This window comes from Caloenas nicobarica, chromosome 1 (assembly GCF_036013445.1).
Source record: "Caloenas nicobarica isolate bCalNic1 chromosome 1, bCalNic1.hap1, whole genome shotgun sequence".
NCBI classification, from domain to species: Eukaryota; Metazoa; Chordata; class Aves; order Columbiformes; family Columbidae; genus Caloenas; species Caloenas nicobarica.
The window spans coordinates 126,026,776-126,035,156 of record NC_088245.1 but is presented as its reverse complement, the minus strand read 5'-3'; positions in this window follow the sequence as shown (position 1 = coordinate 126,035,156).

Here is an 8,381-nt window from a genome sequence, read left to right as displayed (position 1 = left end):
TGGAAAAATCTAGATAATGTCAATATACTGTATATTTTAATTGAAAACAATCAGCAAACAAACTGAATGGAGGATGTCATAGAACTTTGCACAAACTGCCACAGTGTGAACTACAGAAGTTGAATATTTTTTCACAGTATACAGTTATCTGTCTTACATCTCCTTTCAACTATTATTCCTCTGACTTCCTGAGAAGTCAGTAAAATATCCTCTGAACTGGAATCTTTTTTTGTTAAGTTTCTTCACACTGTGTCTGTTTCCATAAACGAAAAAAAAATTATTCATACACTTAAAAAGTTTGAAGGGCACAGAAATATCAAATATTAGTATGTTTAAAATATATGTAATTACTGAGGTCAGAAACCTTTAAAAAAAGCATTGGAATAGAGAGGGTGTCTTCATGTGGTATTCGACAAATATTTTTATATGACCATCAGTGATTTTCAACAGAAGTAGTCAGCTGGACATTTTTCACATTCAGAAGTTGTACCTAGACTTAAAATCTAGCCATTTTTAAGGTGTCGAAGGTGGGCAAATAAAAATAGAGACCTCTATAGGCACAGTCACTTCTGAAGCTCTTAGCCAAGAGCTTCTGCTTACATCCCATAGTAGACAAATCTCTGTCACCAGCTGTGACCTTTAGACAGAGGTTTCAGTACCCATCAATATCACATAGGGATGTTGCATAAAGGGAGAAAAGTAAGGATGACATAAGTAAGAAATATAGCTTAACAAAGTATTTATGCAGGAGAGTAACTCAGGTTTTCCTATTTCCTTGGCAATAGCTGTAGGCTGTAATGTTAACTACTTGGACATCTGTATCCTTAGAACAATTTATTCCTTTAGTAACCAACGTAAACAATGGTGTGCTGCTAGGAACCAGAATATATCACTGCTCAACAAAGGCAATTGAATGCAAGGAAAGAACTCAATCTACTTTTAAATTTAATAATCTTGATTTTAATGCCTGGGAGAAAATTACTTTTTTTTCTTTCCTCTTTACACGAAACTGAGAAGGCAATTTTTAAGGTCAGGAATTTCCTGAGCTTTGCCCACTGTGGGTGTTTTGAGATCTGTTATATGCATGCTTTCCCAGTGCTCCTGCTAGGATTATTTTTTATTGTTATTATCCTCAAGTGCAGCACCTGATAAAGGTTAAATCTTGCTTGCAGGTTGGGACAGTCACAGCACTGACATGGTACCTACACCCCAGATGTCATTTCAAACTCAGAGAATATGTAGGAAGGAAGAAAAGTGCCGAACAGCTTACATGGATCTGTTTCAATTAGCAAGACTCCTCACCACACGTACATAATTGAAACAGGCAAAGCATGAGGAGTAGCTTTCTTCTCTTACCCTGAGCTGCTTTCGGTTTAATTGCCATGGCAAGTGAATAGGGCTGAATGACCAACAGTTTGGGTTTTGTTTGGGTTTTTTTGTTTGCTTTTTGTGTGGTTTTTTGGTTTTTTTGGTTTTTTTCCAGATAAGAAATTGAGGAAACAACAGTAATTTAAATATACAAACATCTACGAATTCTTCTGCTCCATGCTGAGAACTTACATCACAAATGAGTTTGTGATGCTCTGTGTGGGTCCTATGCTCTGGTCCTGGAGTAGTATTCACATGAGACATATGGGGATGGTATAGAGAAATTGTTATACTAGTTATCCTCAATTCTCAGTCACTTGGCTTCTGAAAGGTACCTCTGATTCATAAAGGAAATCGTATGAACTGTTGAGATGCTAGAAAAAAAGGATTAGCTGTGGTACCATGATTTCTTGTTTGTACCAGCAGCACAAAAGTGTCCCCCAGATGCCAAGGGAATGAGCGATTCTAGGTTGGAAAGGTACAACAGGCCTATTTTGTCAGGGAAATGTGTGGCCAGTTTTTCAGATCTGAGTATGCTAAGGAGTCTCGTAAACCTTTTGTCATTTTTCGCTCATACGAAGGCAGACTGGTCTTGGCTGCGTAACTGTGTCTTGCTCTGAGAGGCTCAGCTAGAGCAGAAAGAACTCAAAGATTCTACAGCAGTAAAAAAATGGCACAAAACATTAATGGTTTTCTCATTTGTTGTATTCATGTGTTTATTTCTATTTTACTCACCTGTGTCCTCTGTAGTACATTTTGTGCTACACAGCCTGAAGTGTATAGTAGAAGTGGAGCAATGGCATCAGCTGCAGCATGCTAGGGACACACCATTTTTTTGACCTTCATGGGACAGTGCCATATTGGTAAACTGCCACTAAAAATAAAACAATTATGAGATCTGAAGACTTCCTGGAAGATAGGCTTTTCATCACCACGAGTACAGGGCTTCACTTTATTATATGCCTTCTCCAGTTTCAAGAAAAGCCATTGTTGCTGGAGAAGAGCATGAATAAAACTCGGTAATCAGTGCATTACTGTCCATATACTACTCATATAAAATAACAGGAAGAACAAGCTCGGGTGAGGCCAGTGATGTAAAACAAGCAGTAAATAATTTCTCATAGGTACCACATGACTGCAGACCCCATCCTGCCCATGTTTGCTTCAGTGTGAAGCCACAGTAACTCCTTTGTAATTAATGGGGTAATAAGAGTAATAAGCTGTTCCCTTCACTGCTTGAAGTGCCAAGGTGGCACACATAAAGATTCCTTAACAGTTAAAATTTCACTTGGTAAGCTTTGATACACTGAACTATGGAATAAAAGAAACATAGAAACAAACAGTAATGAGGAAAATCTGTAGCCATGAACTACTTAAAGCCTTTTTAAGGAAAACACATTAAAAAACACCATTAGTTCACAGATCAGCTGTGCAATGGTTCTTATTCCCAATCCGAAAAAGGATATTTTCCTTGTAAGCAATATTCATAACCCATAGCCAATTTTTTTATAGTGCCACCTGTTCTAGACCAGAATCTGAAATTTATAACCTACTGAAAACAAGGCTGCCAATACACATGTGAGTTTACTTCAAATTTGTTCCTGACAGGCTTTTCAGATCCCTCAGGGCAAAGTAACACTGAGTTCTCTGCAATGTTATTTAAAATTAGCGAAGACTATCTGAAAACCGCAACCTTTATTTCTCAGTATGTAGTCACGCACAGACCTGAGCTTTTATGTACACTTCAAGTCAACTCCAGCAGTAGAAGATAGACATAATCATAATTAATTTCCAGTTTAAGAATCTTTCACTCCACTAAAATGGGTTAATAAGATCTCATTTTGGCAAGAATTAGGCCCAAGTTTTTGTACTCTCGAAGTTCCATAAGGTACTCAGAATATGTAAGTATGAAAAAACACAAATGCTCTAAATTAATTTGATTTACAGTCTGTCCTTCAAATGATTTGCTGTTCCCTCCTCTTGTCACCAGTTTGATCACCATACTTGTCCACTCCATTTTTTGAGTCACTACTGTGAGCTACACACAAATATCTGATGTCATTCATATCTGTAAGGGAAGGCAAATTAATAAAGCCAGAGCTATATTGCCCAGGATGCCAGCATTGATGTTTTACTCTATTCTACTACTTTACCTTTTGGCCTTTTTTTTTTTTTTTTCATGCTTTATCTGATAGTAGTGCTAACTAGCAAACCATGCTGCCTTGGAAAATGATTTCCCATGTGAAGTAATGTAAATACAGTGAGAGAGTAAAACCCATGGTGAGACAATCCAGAAGGAAATGGGCAGAACTCCCCTGTTCTCTTTGAAGATGTACCCATTAACACCACAGATCCATAAAAGTTTGATTGGTATTCACATATTTTAGAGAAATTATGCAAAGTGCTAGTGGATGGAGCTTTTAAATTCTTCTCAGAATAATACACATGATCTTCATATTATAATGCATCACAGTATAGTGACAGTCTGCTGAAAGTTTTAAAAAGGACTTGTAAACCACAGCAAATCAAGACACAGTGGTAAAACAAAATATGAGCTGCCGATGCAGGTTTCTGTGGGGTCCTCTGTTTTGCCAAAGAACTGTCATCGGTGCACAGTCCTGAATGGGGACATGTTACTGCTAATACCTCTGTGGTTCATGCTGCTGTATGTGCTCCAGAAATTATTTTTCCAGAACAGTTACCTATCAATAAAAAACAAAGATGAGCTGAAGCGGGGAAAAGCTTTTCCTGCCTGCACCCACCTTCCTCCTCCACATTGTTCCTGTTTGCCTGCTCTACAGTCAGGAGGCTGGCAGGGATGATGGACGAGCAGTGGCTATAGCAGAAGGTAACTGTTTGAGAGAACCTCCCTCCCCAGATCTGCCGCGGGTCTTCTGCAATCTCCCGGTAAATCCCTGAGACCATTTCCATCTCACCATTTTGAGCACTCCATTGACTCCTTTCTACTCAGAGGAGAGCATACTGATTGCAGTAGTTAATGGGCACATGGGAGGAGGATGGACAGAGACATACAAATCTATGACTATCATTTATACCATCTTTGAAATATTTATTCTTACACCATTGCTGTGTTTTTTCTACTGTCCAGTGGACAAATCTGAGAAAGTCAGTAAGTTCCAGGCAACCCATAGCTTTTCTAGCTAGAAGACAGGCTTCCCTCTCATATGCCTATTTAAATACTGTCATAGTGCTATTGAAACATATGCAAAGAGGTTTAAAAAAGGGTAAAAAAATCAGGAATCCATTTATACATGGCATTCTGGTAATGGAATTGATCAGAAGGGTACATGGATCATCTGTACAAGTTCTGTCATGAGATCGTACTCTGTGAAAGAATTCGAACTGGGCATGGGCAAATAAGTAAGAGGAAAAAATCCGCAAACTGATTAATTTAAGATGTAAGATTCGCAGGATCACATACACATCCCACATACTTTTATTTTTGTTTGTTTAGCTTTGCCAGAGAATGTTTTTTCTGCAAAGTGATTTGCGATGACATCACTTAAAAATCCTTTACATTCGCATATGCAATGTCACTAAAAGCATTTGAGGACTAAACACTGCCATGTGGCTTACTTGACCAACCTGGAGAAACCTCACAGTCTGGATTTTAACCATATAAATTCAGGCAAGTGAATAAGTTTTAAGCATTTTTTTAAAAAAAAATTCAAATACGTAGAAAAACAATGGAAAAATTATAAACATTCTTCCTTTTTTGTTCAGGAATGAGAACAAAAATGCACCCCTGAAATAAAGACTACTTTGTGCTCTACTTAACCTGGAGGCCACTGGTTCAGGGACACTACTATTTAAGCAGGGGTTTTGAAGAACTGGATTGGAATGCTTGGAAAGCAGTAACATAAAAAGTAATGCAAGCTCTGGCAAGCTATGCAAACTATGGTAAAATGGGAGACTAAAACCTCATGCTGCAGGGCTTAAATTTTACCTACTAGGGAGGCCAGGAAGCAATTTTTCTCCTAATAACACTCTATAATTGAATAAGTAGACAGTAGGTCTGATCCAAAGCCCGCTGTTGCTAATGAAGTACTTTGTGTTTATCTTCCTGAGCTTTGGCTCAAGCCTGTTATAGTCAGAAAGCTGCTCATCCTCCTTTCAGATCTGTGTAAATTTGCCATTGCTGGAAGCAACAAAACAGACTAGGTGTTTGATCAGTAATTTGACTAGAAAAGAAAAACGCAAACTATTCTTGCAAACTCAACCCATGTGGAGTTCCCAGCAACTGCAGATGTTCAAAGTATGAACACACATCTGTGATCTCTGAGCTTCTTGGCTGCTGAATACAGCATAGACTCTGTTGGGTTACTTAGAGGTGCTTCCCTTTCCATAAAGCTTGGCTTCCTGAACTTGATTTTGCCTGGAGAAGAGAGCTCAGATGTCCTTTAGGCTTTTGCAAAGCTTCTATAATTGAGAAGATGGGCTTGAGGGTAATGGAGAGCTCTCTTATCGGAGGTGCCAAAACTAGCTATTGTTCATCATGCAGATTTTCTCAAGCCAGTTCCCCTTCCCATCTGCAAATTGTGAGCGGGCATGGATTCATCTGGTAAATGCAGAGTTGACAGAAGAAACCAAAGCTTTAATATTAATACTGCCTGGTGTGGCACACATGTATCTGCAGCTGCTTTCACTGCCACTTCCACTTTCACTGCCTGTGGCTGCCACTGGCCTGAAATATGGATATCAGCTGGAGAGACAAACACATTTCATCTATGAAATATTAGGTCAGAGGTGAGGTTTGTGCTTGGTTTTTTGTGTGGTTTTTCCCCTTGTCTCTGCACAGAATGCCCATAACTAATAAATATTTCCTATCAGCTGGGAACCTCTCAGTGGGAACAATTATCATAAACTGCTGTAAAATAAGCATTGCAAAATCTTCCCTCAGCCTTCTACACTGTTCCAGCAAAGTTCAATGCCAGGGCAAGAAGATGACAAGAAAGCTAATGCAACCCAGTATTCAGCAACAGGTTGAAAAAGAGTGCAGAGATGAAAAGAGGCAGCAAAGAACAGTACAATTTGTAAAGGCATCCAACCCCCACTTTAAAATATGGCCAGGTGTTGCTAGGCTCAACACTACTGTTGAGCCAAGTTAGTTGACTTGATCCTAGGAAGGCTAGGTGTGACTTGTAGTCTTCCTACAGTCAATTGGAAAAGATTCACTTCGATTTGGGTGCAGGCCCTGGTGATTAACTCTGTCCACTGATGGCAGGGGAAGGCCAAGAAGAGAGCAAGTGCCAACACTGTCAGTCCATGTGAGTGCCATGCTGAGGTGTCACCATTCCCTGACATATGCCAGTGTAGTGTGAGGGCTCTGTGATCCAAAATATTGCTAGATGAGATCAAAAGTAGCTGAGTGCACATGAAACATTTTACTAATCCTCTCTCCTAGCCTTTAACCCCCTTCCAGATCACACAGGGGCACAGCTGGGCACCTTTATCTCTTCCATGGCACAGTAGCACCAGTCTGTCTCAGCTTGATTTTTCTTGAGAGTTATAGGCATAGAGTTACACCTTGCTCTTGGGCTGCTTCTTCTTTGAACACACTCCTCCACCTCATCTCTCTATGCACAAATCCCCTCTGAACAGAGCATGAATTCTTCTCAGCTCAGGGAGGATGTTGCTCTGGAATCATTGTGTACACCATCTCAGGGTGAGACATTAAGATGTCCAACCGTAATCTATATACAGGTTGCTTTCAATAGGTCAGATTTCGAAGGAGGAAGTGCAGAAAAGGGGTGAGCGTCTGTTCCTTGTATCAGTGCGATAAAACTGTTGAATGTCTTTCCCAGACTAAACAAATGACTTTCATTTTATATTTTCAAATTGACACAAGTCAAACCTAGATGCTGAACTAATTAAAAATGCCCATGAGAATGAGTCCTCCTTCAGCTTTTTAATTATACTTTGTCATGTGCCTTCACGAGATCTTTCAAGGGAAGCCAAACAGCTCAGTTGTGCTATTACTTTATATCCAGGAAATGCAGATAAAATGGAAAGTGAAAGACTCCAAAGCAGAAGTCCTTAAGAAAACATTTCAGCAAATGCAGCTGGGTCCTAGGAATCCATATTGGTCATTACTGCTCTTTTGGGCAAGAAAGTGTCTCTCTCTCATCAGTCCTTCAGTTATTTTGGAACATAAGTTAGGTGCCAAATGGTCCTTTAAAGTTTTCTGTTAATACATAGTCTGTGTCACACATAACCATTTTTTACGTCAAGTGTACTTGGTTCTTAGTAATAATATAAGAAGATGTCCATTTTAGGGAGAGCAGCAAGAGAGATTTATATGAGTAAAGAGGAATGTTAATAATGTCCTTTTTTGCGTCAATATTTACTGAAATGTCTTATTAATGTCAAAAAAAAAGGCAAGCATAAATTGAATTAGCAGTTTCTAGACATTACTATCCACGAGAAAGTTTTCCTGCCAATTGTAGAAGAATCTGCAAATGATCTGGTATGGTTTTTACTATTTATACAGAGATGTAAGTATTTGGAGATAAGCAGTTTCTCATAGGCAAGGTAATTGATTTTACTTAACTTCACATCTTGCAGGGCTCTAATGTTTTCCCTAATGTCTTTGTTCCTGTCTGAGGAGAAGATTAACAAAAGCACTGGTTTTTAAAAATGGCACATGACAGAGCTGCAACATGATCAGCTCCAACACTAGTGTGGGCTGTGAGGGTATGACTCTTGTTGTTGCTCATCTGGTTCATGTGATGCCTGCAAGCTCCAGAGAACAAATTAACAGATGCAAAAAAAAAAAAAAAAAAAAAAAAAAAAAAAAGTTTCAGTCTGCAGCCACAGAACAAGCCAAAACCTGCAAGAAGGCAACAGAGAAGCAAATGGTCAGCAGAGCTTCCTGCTAGAGAAGGACAGACACACAGCCAAGATGCAGCTGAGACTCCCACCCAGCCTCACCCAGAAGGACACAATCATGTTGTCTTCTGCCAGAGCAGCTGGCCACACTCTTGTTTGAGATC